This window comes from Tamandua tetradactyla, chromosome X (genome assembly GCF_023851605.1).
Source record: "Tamandua tetradactyla isolate mTamTet1 chromosome X, mTamTet1.pri, whole genome shotgun sequence".
NCBI lineage: Eukaryota > Metazoa > Chordata > Mammalia > Pilosa > Myrmecophagidae > Tamandua > Tamandua tetradactyla.
In genome coordinates, this window is record NC_135353.1 from 35,362,686 (window position 1) to 35,374,365 (window position 11,680).

Here is an 11,680-nt window from a genome sequence, read left to right on the forward strand (position 1 = left end):
AGGGAAGCACCTGATAGAGGCATCTCCTTATTTCAGGCCCCTTCCTTATATTTCATAGAATTTTTCATCCCTACCCTTACCCCCATACCAGATCTTTACCTCTAAGCAAGCTGGTTCACTAATTTACAGTAAATGAGTATCTGTTTTAGAAGATATAGTTGAAGTGGTTATTGTACATTAATAGCGGTTTGAATGACCCCTGAAAGAAGCCCAGTGCCACCTTATCAAAGTCTTCTATAGCTTCTCTGCTTTGACTTCCAGGGGTCTTTCTGGTCACTAAGCTATGTAAAGGTTGCCCAGAATTTTTACATGGCTTAAAATATTATTAAGGATTTTTACATAGCTGCCTTTTGTAGGAGATCATTTTCAGAAGTTGTTAGTGAACTTTCAGGAATTGATGTGCAAGTACTATTTAATATTGATTTGCTGTCTGTAATATTGGTCCCCAGAGCTTGAACTGCTCCAAGGACATGAACTAAATTTCACAAATGTTTCACAGTTCCTAATTACCCCTTTCTTTCCCATGGCCCTCTCCAGGTGGTACTTAAGGTTGTTAAGTCACTGAAATATTGTTTTGCTTCTTCACAACCCCAGGGCCAGTCACCATTGTCCATTTCTCCTCTAGGAGGCCTCTGTCAAATGCAAAATCTGTGTCACAGGATCATAATATATTGGAGTTTGAACACACGCAAGATGTTAACTTGTCTAACCCCTCTTTCTTCAGATGATATCTCCTACTGTGGGTAAACTCCCTCCATGTTAGGATCAAATTTGGCTCCAAAATAAGTGGCAGATGGTTCAAAACAAATTAATCCCAGGAAGACTTAACTTCTTTTAACTTTTTTCTTATTTTATTCATTACAATTCTTCTCTTTTTCTTTTCCATTTCTCCCATGGCCAGGTACAGACCCCATATTTGACTACATGCTTTTTTAACAGTCGGGATTCTGATCAGAGAATGGCTTCCTCTTTTTAAAAAAATAGTTTTATTGACAAATCTTCATACACATACACACAGTCCCTATAGGGGACTGCCAAAGCTGCCCGAATGAAACACACCAGAGATGGATTGGCTTTTAATAAAAGGGGACTTTTTAGTTAAAAACATATAGTTCTTCAGAGGAAAGGTAGCTAACTTTCAACTGAGGTTCCTTCTTACATGGGAAGGCACAGGGCAATCTCTGCTGGCCTTCTCTCCAGGCCTCTGAGTTCCAACAACTTTCCCCATGGTGATTCCTTTCTGTATCTCCAAAGGCCTGGGCTGAGCTGCAAGTGCTGAGATGAGATATACTAAGCTGCTTGGGCTGTGCTACATGGAGATCTCTCATTTAAGCATCCAGCCAATTAAATCAAACATCATTCATTGCAGCAGGCATGCCTCCTAGCTGAGTGCCGATGTAATCAGTGACAGATAAGGTTCACATACCATTGGCTCATGTCCACAGCAACAAAACTAGGCACCTTCACTTGGTGAGCCTAACTACCACAGATATACAATCAGTGGCTCACACTATCACCACATAGTTGTGTATTCATCACCATGGTAATTTTTAGAGCATTTACATCACTCTAGAAAAAGAAATAAAAAAAAAACCATACACCTCATACCACTTACCCCTCCTTCTCAATGACCACTAGTATTTCAATCTATCCAATTTTTTACCCTTTATCCCCACTGTTATTTACCTAATTTTTATCCTTAGTTTTTTACTCACCTGTCCATACCCTGGACAAAAGAACATCAGACACAAGGTTAATCACAATCACATGGTCACATTGGAGAAGCTATATAGTTATACAATCATCCTCAAGAATCAAGGCTACTGGAACTCAGCTCAGCTGTTTCAGGTACTTCCAGCTACTCCAAGACACCAAAAACTAAAAAGGGATATCTATATAATGCAAAAGAATAACCCCCAGGATAATATGTGGAGCCACTGAAACTTTATTTTATCTCATTTCTCTCTTCCACCTTTATGTCATGTAGCCTTTCTCAATCCCTTGATGGTGGGTTCTGGCTCATCTCCAGGAGTCAGGTCCCACATTGCCATGGAAATTTACACCCCTGGGAGACATGTCCTACGTAGGAGGGCAGTGAGTTCACCTGCTGAGTTGGCTTAGAGAGAGAGGCCACATCTGAATAACAAAAGAGTCATCTGAGGATGACTCTTAGGCATAATTATAAGTAGGCTCAACTTTTCATTTGCAGGAATAAGTTTCATACAGGTGAACACCAAGATTGAGGGCACAGCCTGTTAAATTGGTTGTCCCCACTGCTTGCAAGAATATCAGGAATTCCCTAGATGAAGAAGTTGAATATTCCCTCCTTTCTCTCTAGTCACCTGAGGGGTACTTTGCAAATACTTTTTAAAAATGGCTTCCTCTTGCTTTCTTCTATTTTCCATGGCCACAATGCTGTGTTTCACAGGCTTTCTCTTTCCCTGAATTGGAAAAATGAAGATTTCTCCTATTTCTTTACAAATAGATTTTTGTATGAGCAAAGTAGAACATATAGGTTTCCTTAATCCACATGGAGCCTAAACAGTTAGAATATACTGATGGTAGATATCCACTTTCTTCTATGTATCTCAAATCCACACCTACATGCAAAAGCAGCTATTACACAATTATTTAAGACTCCCAATTAGAATTTACATTCCATGGCACTTTGTTTTTAACTCTTTTTAAACACATATCTCATTATGCCTTATATTATAGGTATGTAACTATCTATTTCTGCTACTGGATTGTTCGACTGAAAAGTGGTCAATGATTGAGTCATTTCTGTCTCTAGCCCCACCAATAGTGTTTGAAATAGAGAGAGATCAAAAAGTGTTTGGTGAAATGAAATTTAAGACTTTTTAAGTCATCTGTCTATTGCAAATGAGCATAGTGCTAGATACCGCAGTGACCTCATAAGCAACATAAAGCAATTTCTTGATTTTAAAATAATCCTTTAATTTTTTAAAAAGAAATATTAAATGGCTACTCTGTTCCACAGATTAAGGAAATAGTGAGGATCTTTAAATATTTTAGTTTGGAGAAATGTAACACATTTAATAGAGATGTTACATCATATTTTGGGCCTTGGCAGTTTTACTTTGCTGTTGATTTACAGCCCCCCCAACTATGCACTCATGTAGCAATCTTAATTTAAATGAATGAAACACAAAGTGCAAATCTCAATTTTCCTTTCTTCCATCTCAGTCTCTTCCCAGAGGCCCCAGTGCATCCTTATTCCCTAGTTCCAATGTCTCCCATATCTCCCACCACATAGCAACAGGAGAGGACTCATTTACCTATTGTGGGTGGGAGACATAAAATCAAGGAAAGCACTCCAGAAGAGGCTGCGACTGAGCTGGATTTTGAGGGATGGACAGAGACAAAGTGCAAAGATACAGCAAGAGCAAAGATACAAATAGTATAGGAAAGTGGCTCACCACATTTATTATGAATTGGGATTAACTGGTTTGTGAATGGGTCTTTATAAAAAGGCCAATTCTTGACACACCTCTCCACTACGAAATATTTTGTTTAAGGAAGTTTTCTGAGTAGCTCAGTCTTCTTTAATCATGAGTATTTTCTTCTACTCATTGAGCCAACTTTTAGTTTATCACCTCAATTATTTTCCCTTTTCTGAAAAGAAGCTGTTTATTTTCTTCCAAGCCCTAACCAAGTCAGACCTACTGATGTAGACAAGTGCAATGCCCATATCTTTTTCAAAAGCCCTTCATGACTGTAGATGTTAGATGTGTGCCATCCCTAGTTCTGGGCTCTCATATGAATCACTGATGGGTCCTAACAGGCATATGGAGACTCATCTTTTTAGTAGCAATACAGACAATGAGAATTCTATATTGTACAGTGTAGTAGGTTGAAGTATGTAATGTAAAAATATATGTTCTTTTTTCCTTAATATGCATTTCTGTGAGTGTGAGCCCATTGTACATGGGATTTCTTGAAGATGCTGTTTTAGTTAGGGTGTGGCACAACAAAGTGAAGGTGGCTTCAATCTGATTATCAGAGTCATTTATAAGCAGAAGAAATTCAGATATAGTAAGAGAAATTCACGGAGAAGAGCTGGAAACCAGAAGTCAGCAAGAACCTGGAAGTAAGCCTTCCATCCTCATAACTGTAGGATAATAAATTCCTGTTATTTAAGCCAACTAATTGTATGGTGTTTGCCATAGCAGCCAGGAAAACTGAGGCAAGGAGAATTTTAGCCTCTTAAGTTATCTATAGTGCTTTGTACAGTGTTCTTCACATAGTGCGCATTTAGTGGTATTTATTACATTGATTTAACTCAATGTAGCAGACTAACCTTAACCAATAACTTACCCTTTGTTACAATGGGGAGTTGTGAGTCCTGAGAACATGAGCAATCATAAAAATCCCAATAATGGAAATTAAGCATGATAATAAGAGAATGAATGAAAGCAGGCTCTGTTATAGATTTTCTGGCTTGAGTCAGTGCTTGAATAGTTTATACTGGATTTGAAATCTTTTTATGAAATACTTCCTAATGAGAAGAAATCATCCAACTCTGTAGTAGTGATTTTTCTATTTTCTCTATTAGAGTTGTTAAAACCAGAAAGCTATGCCAGGTATGTAGAGGGGTGTGTGTGTGTGTGTGTGTGTGTGTGTGTGTACATGCACAAAATTTGCATGTATACATGCACAAAAATTTCTTGAATCTTTAACAAAATTCATACTCTTAAGCTCATGTTTTGCATTTTATTCTTATTTTGTTTGACAATGCCTTTAAGAGAAAGAGAAGTCACTTTATTTTTTTTTGAAATGTAACGTTTATTCCTTATTTTTGTATGGAGAGTATGCTTACTAAAGGGAAAGAAAATGATGCTGTATCAAAGTTCCCAAAGTCTGTAAGAGATAGATACGACAATCCTTTAATTTTTCACCGAGGGCTAAAAGCCTGAGCACTTTTATATCACTCTGTTCCTGAATTACCATATTCCAGAAAGCTTTAGAGTCGTCATTTGGGTCAAGCGAAGATTTTTTCACCAATGTCAAGGGTTCTAGGCATAATTTCTGATACAGGCAAGTCTCTGGTTTCATAGAGGAATCTTTTCTAACCTGGTGGTATGGACTAAAAGGGACAGTGGCTTTTATGTAATGTGGAATATGAATTTGGGCTCAGAGTAGAGACTTATCAGCCTCTCAAAATCTCCACACAAACAAAATTCCTTCATATGTTGATGCTTTCCATATCTATTAAACTGATAATATGCAATAACTTTTCTCCCTGAGACCTCATACTTCTTATTTTAGACAAGGCTGAAATCATGAGATGTCTTCTTTCTGAGGCACAGAACCAAAGCCAAAATACTCAATTTCACACTCCAATTAATCTATAGATAGAGAGCCTCTCTGATGAGGCCTGTACTGCGCTAGGCACTCTAGGGAGAGGAAATGGTAGAAAAAATTTTATATCTAAATCTCTCTGAGGCCATGTTCATCCTTAGGCTGGGATTTATTCCCAGTAGAAGATCCTAGTATATTAAGTATATCATGCATTTAAATGAACATTTTTCCCTTCTGAGCTGCACTTCTGATACTATAATTAAGTGGGGAGACAAATTTCCTTGAACTTATTCCAACTATGTCTTGCATGTAGTAGACATCCAAGAAGTGTTTATACGAGTTGATCAATTTTAAGAATGTCCTATCCAAAGACTGGTTGTATTGGCCTGGTTGATCTTTGGAAGAATTGTGGTAACAGCAAATTTTGTTTCTCTGCTATTTCTTTGCTCCTCTGCTCTGCTCTCCTCTCCTCCCCTTTTCTCTGATATCTGCTTCTCTCTTCTCTTTTCACCTCTCTGCTCTCTTTTTATTGTATATCTTAAATCATCCTCTTCCCCTCTTCTTTTATTTTCTATCCATCAACAAGTATTTGCATGCTACTGTAAGTCCCACTGGTCAGGAAAGTCAGTTGATAAATTCAATAACAATAAGGGCAAAATAATGTCATGTCCTACTTTTCGTAGGGAGATTTGCATACTCTTAAGGTAGCACAACATGGTCCCTGAATTACAGGCATCAGCATTACCTGAAAACTTGCTGGAAATCTAAATTCTTGGGTCTGATTGCATATGCAGGTCATATAGGCAAGTTTCTACCAACATAATGATGATATTGTGAAGAAGACTGAGAAGTCTCCAAACACAAAATTATTACTGACATTATATCCCATGATGCCTGAAGTTCTAAAATAAAAGTTTTAATCCTCTACCTTAACTCCTCAAACTTTAATGCATCAGTATTCACCATGGTGAAACGTAGATTGCATCATTTAAATTTAAAAAAAGATAGCCATTCCCTTCCCCCAGAATTTCTAATTCAGTAAGTGTGTGTGGTAAGACCCTACGAAATTTTAAAATTTAAATTTTCATTTAAATGCATGATATACTTAATATACTAGGATCTGCTACTGAGAAGATATAAAAATAAAAATATTTCTTTGCACTTTGTATTTTTTTGTATTTTTGCAACTATTAAGAGGTTTCAAAGAGACCAATAATTTGTTTCAAAAATACTGATAAATGAGAGCTATAAGAACACGCAGATCAGGACTTTGCTTTGGGCTCTCAGGATCACAGTAAGTAAGAAACAATAACATCACTAGACATACACACGGATGGGGCCAGCATTCTAAAATTAGTAATAGTTGTCTTTGCCCCTATCTCTTATTTCCAGGTGCCCTACCATGGCACAGGGCCTTATTCTCAGAAGAGTATTGGATGATACTAGTTTAACATACACTCCTTTAACATTATTAATGTTTTCATAGGACCCTATGAAAATGGATCTCTAATGATAAAATGTCCCTTTCCAGCAGTCCTGAAATCATACCCAGTAGGCCATAACTTACTCTACCCAGTTGTAAAGTTAGGCGAGCACAGGTTGCTGCAATCAGAATGTCTGATTCTTGAGAGTAGTGAGATAGTAGAAGTTTCCTTCCAATTGACAAAAAGTCATTTGAACTTGGATTATCACATCCTGGGCTGAGCAATTCCCAACCCAAAAGTTTCACTCAACCCACAGATCATCATCAGAAGTAAATTAAAAGTAGAAAAAACAAAAAACCAAACCAAAACAAAACAAAAACCTTAAAAGGACTAAATGCAATTCACATGTCCCTTTGCCTACAGTTAAATGTTTCTAATAGATGAGTGCTATCATTTGACAACATAGGTTAGCAGCATGTAATTGAGAGAACAGCACAGTATATATTTACTTCCCTCTCAAATGCTTCAACATTTATCATTTAAAAATTCAAACGACTTTCAGCAACCTGCACATCTCTAAACATAAGTGAAATACTAATTTTGACTATTTGGGGGCAGTGTCCAATAAAACCTATGTTCTGAGTCCTCAATTACTTTTAAGTTCCTGGCCTCTGCTACTCTTTGATTGCTGTCATTGTTTTTCCTCACGTTGATTCTATGCATTTGAAAAGTCCTCAGAGGGTGAATATGGAAGCCCACATAACAACATCACCTATTGCACATCTGCTTTGTTTAGTCTGTATGTAAATTCTCCCTAGGTTTTAGGGAGAGTTACTGGACTCTCATTTCTTATTGTTCACATAGCAGTGTCCTTAGGTGTCTCTTGGTCTTACTGTCAAATGTTTAGGTCAATATACAAGCCACCCTAGGTTGTCAGCTGTGTTTCTTGATAACACTGGTTTACACACCCACTCTGACACATCTAATCTCTGTAATCTCTGGAAACGTTTTCTGATATTCATGATGCCTATCCGCAGAACTTTGTCACTATTTTGGTAAGAACTCAGAGTGTCTCTGTACCTTCTCATGGCTCAGTCAGGCAAGTCAAAGCTTGCATCTTAGAGCTGACAGCATTGTACATACCGAAGAAAAAAATACAACAGAAACAGCCAAATTCTTAACATTTGGGCATGCACTATAATTGTCACCTAGCTCCTGCAGTGCTGAATGTCCTCGGTCCCCAGCTCTAGCAAAGTCTGTGTCACCAATGTGAAAAGAACCACTAGTGGTAACAAATCCACCTGAACTCCTAATTCTCCTGAACACTTTTCTAAGGAGAACGTCTCATTCGTGGACAATGTTGAGACATATTAAAGGAATAAAGCAGGTAGTTATTTTGCTTCTGTCAGTATACACTTTCTTTCAACCATTCTAATATATCTGATTTGGAGTAGCTTGTCAGGGTGCCCCATTAAATCAAAACAGTGGTATGAGAGGTTCCTATAATACATTGGAAATGTTTGTAGGTTTCCATTTATCTGGGTAGATGAGATGGACCTGGCGTAAGATAAGGGCTCACGATGGCTGCTGGCATCTCATTCTGCTTGGCATGCATACCTCAGCCTGAAACTCAAAAGGAAAACTGCTTGAGATTGACACTAGTGACAGGGCTAATTATGATAAATGTTTCCCAGCTCCCAAATGGAACCTGGAAATGCCACTTGGCAAGCTCTCCTTTATTTCTGGAGTAAAATTAAAACACGAAAGAACATTTCGCTAGCTTTTTTTAAAAAAATAAAACTCATCAATTTTAGCTTGGCATATTGTTTCCAATGCTCCATGAGCAAACAACTCAGATAGTAAAAGCCAGATGGGAATTGTACTTATAAAAAATCACACTCTGACTGAGTTCAAAACCCTTGGAGAGGTGACATATACAGAGAGGAGAGAAGTTCCCAGCCTTCCGAGTTTGAGAAATGACTCCAGTTTTTTCTCAACCATCCTGGGAATAATGAAAATTAACAGACAAGTTGCTAGCTCCACAACCCAGCTGTTTGTGGAATTGGAGAGAATGTAGGGTGATAAGAACAAACTCTGTCTTTTCTTACAATATTTTTCCCACCAGGAGAATGAGAAAATGAGATGATATTTTTAACACCTCCTCATTCATTTCCTGTACATCCTTTTGATCTATGATGAACATACATGGATGAAGTGTTAATGACAGACAATAACAGTTTATTCTTACTCCTAGTCAGTTTTCTACCTTTATCATGGGCTTTCCATGCCTTAGCATAGAGAGTAAGAAATTTGAAATTTCTAGTTAATGCAGTGAGAACTGGGAATTGCAATAATTTGGAACAGAGGATTTTTCACTCTTTTCTAGCTACCCAAAAGTCTATTATTTAAGAACTTCCTTAGCTACCACTCCTCATGCATCACCTCACACTCTTGCACCTTTCCCCATCCCCCACCTAGTCACAAATCCTCTTGAGCAGAAAAGGAATGAAAATCAACTCAGTTTAACTATGCAGGCTTCACTGCACAAAGACTTGAAATTCAGAGTGAAGGAAGTGTTAATTTAAAAAGGTTTATAGCTCAGTGCTCCCCCCTCCTTCCTTCCTTGCTTTTTAAACAGAGATTTGACATTTCTAATTAGGAAGTTTTACAACCAGGCAGGGGAAATTTACCTCCAGCTGGGAAAACATAGCTTAGTAAGAGTTCTTTATCAGCCTTCATTGATCTGAAGATTATCTCTCTTTGAGGAGGGAAGAGCCTCTGAGAGACTGGGGAGGGAAAAAAATGTGGGAAAGTATGTAAATGATTTCTTTGACTACAGTGTTAGGTGGATAAAGTCTGGCAAGCAGATACTTGGGAGCAGAGATCATTTTCTTTCTTTCCCTTGCTGCAATCTTCCTACCCCCTTCTCCTTGTCAGTATTTCAGAATGTGAACTTACTAAAGGAGGGCAAAAACTTGTTAATCACAGATGCCAGGCAGAATTTCACATTGTTCTAACTTTGCTACCGAAAAAACTCATTGCTTTGTGGTTTTCAGAAACTCTGGGGATGTTATAAGACATTTGAGTTAGATGAGCACAGCACTAAGAGAAAGAAAGTGATCTTAGTTTCTCTTCTTAGACAAAGTATATAATTGGTCCTACAAACAAGATCATTCTAAGGAAGCCTACCTCCAAACTGGCTTCTCTCCTTCATATTTTACTTGTTTTCTTCCTTTCATACCTTAGTCATATCAGAATTTCCCACCCATATCTACTCTCTGTGGCTTAGGGATTCACGCTATGCCCACTTTAAGTCCATTATGTCCATACTGAGTCCAAGCATTTCACATTCCCTATAAAATACAAAGTGGTAGAATGGTAGCTTTCTTGCAGTGGAATGTCCTTTATATTGAGGAGAAAATGCTGGACCCAACCTCCCTACATCAAGTGTCTGGGGTAGCTCAGTTTAAAATGCCCAGAGTGGTGCTAAAGGTGCTAAAGGATAAAAATTTTGAAGAGAAAGAGATGCAGGCATTACCATCACTCTCTGCTATTTTGGCCTTTTCATTATCTGGCTCTTAATTGCTCAGCCTTATCTTTGCTTTACACTTTATACTTCAACAGTGATGAATTGCTTGCTTTTTCCCCATACACATTCATAATGTTTCTTGCTGCCTCTATGCCTTTGCTCATATAGTCTGCACTAATTACATCATTTGGGGCAACTGTACTCATTATCCTAAACCCTGCCCATGTTTTTTTATTAAAACTATCCAAATTACTACAGTTTGGAGGAGACAGATTTTGGGCCATTAGGCCATTTGTTCTCCTGCTACATGCCTAGTAATAAACTCTTTCTCTCTTTGAAACCCCAGTGATCAGGAATTGGTTATTAAGTGTGCCCGGCAAAAGAATCCATGGCCTTTATCCGGTAACAATTTGGTGACCATCCAGGGTGAATGCCTGAATCTCTGGAGCCCCAGCCAAGCAGGTAAGCCAGGTAATCAATCAAGCCTTTGGTGGTTTCTGGACTGAATTTAGTCTAGAGGCTTGGCAATCAGGATTTCTCTGTTTTGCCAGCACTCCAGAGACTTATGGAGCCTTGATATGCTTCAAAGAGAGAAACCGTTTCCAGTTCCTTGTCCAGACATTTGACTGGGTGAGTGGGTCATCGGGGCCAAAGTGGATAAAGAAGTGAATGGACATTTTGAGTATCCATGACCTAGTCCAGGGTCATGCTTACAGAGTGATACCCTTTGTTCTGTCCTCTACACCTTTGGATTTTGGGTACCATATGCTATACAGGGTTTGAAGCCACATAATTCAACAATAAACTGGTGTCTGACTGGGTGAGTGGGTCATGAGGGTAAGAGTGGGTTAGGGAGTAAGGAGGAGGTTCAAGTCCCCTTGACCTAGGCCAGGTCAATTGTTTCCAGAACAATTCCCTTTGCTCTGACCTCTACACCTTCTTATTTTGGGTACCATACTGTACAGGGCTTGAAGCCCTGACCTAATCCAGAAATTAACTGGTGTTTAATAAAATTAAGTAGGCCTGTTTAAGTGTTAGCCAGTGTGTTACCTAGGCAATTGTTAATTGTTAAATTGGAGTGATATTTTTTTCTGTTTAATTGTTAATTGATGTGTTCAGTGTGTGTTCTGTACAGCGTTTGAAGCCCTAGCTTAAATTTGTCTTTTGACTATACTCCTAAAAATGAGTAATTGAACAATTAATTGATATTTAATGAAGTTAAGTAACCCTGTTTAAATGCTAGCCAGTGTGTTACCTGTGTATAGTAAAAGTTGATGTTTGTTTAATTGCTAGTTGGTGTGTTAAGCATTTAATGCTCGTCAGCTGGCATGTTCAGTCTAGTTATCAACCGGTGTGTTACTGAATTTGGATTGGTCAAATGTTCTTAACTGGCTACTAATTATGG

At 38.2% G+C, this 11,680-nt stretch overlaps 1 long non-coding RNA gene across 1 annotated transcript in view; it reads left to right on the top strand.

The window, feature by feature from the left end:
* The window catches only part of LOC143671424 (uncharacterized), a 279,501-nt gene extending 268,293 nt beyond the window's left edge, over positions 1 to 11,208 (top strand). Inside the window, exons 4-5 of the long non-coding RNA XR_013169554.1 lie at positions 10,622 to 10,737; positions 10,827 to 11,208. This is a non-coding gene — a long non-coding RNA (uncharacterized LOC143671424). The remainder of the gene's footprint in view (positions 1 to 10,621; positions 10,738 to 10,826) is intronic.
* Positions 11,209 to 11,680: the final 472 nt, after the last annotated feature.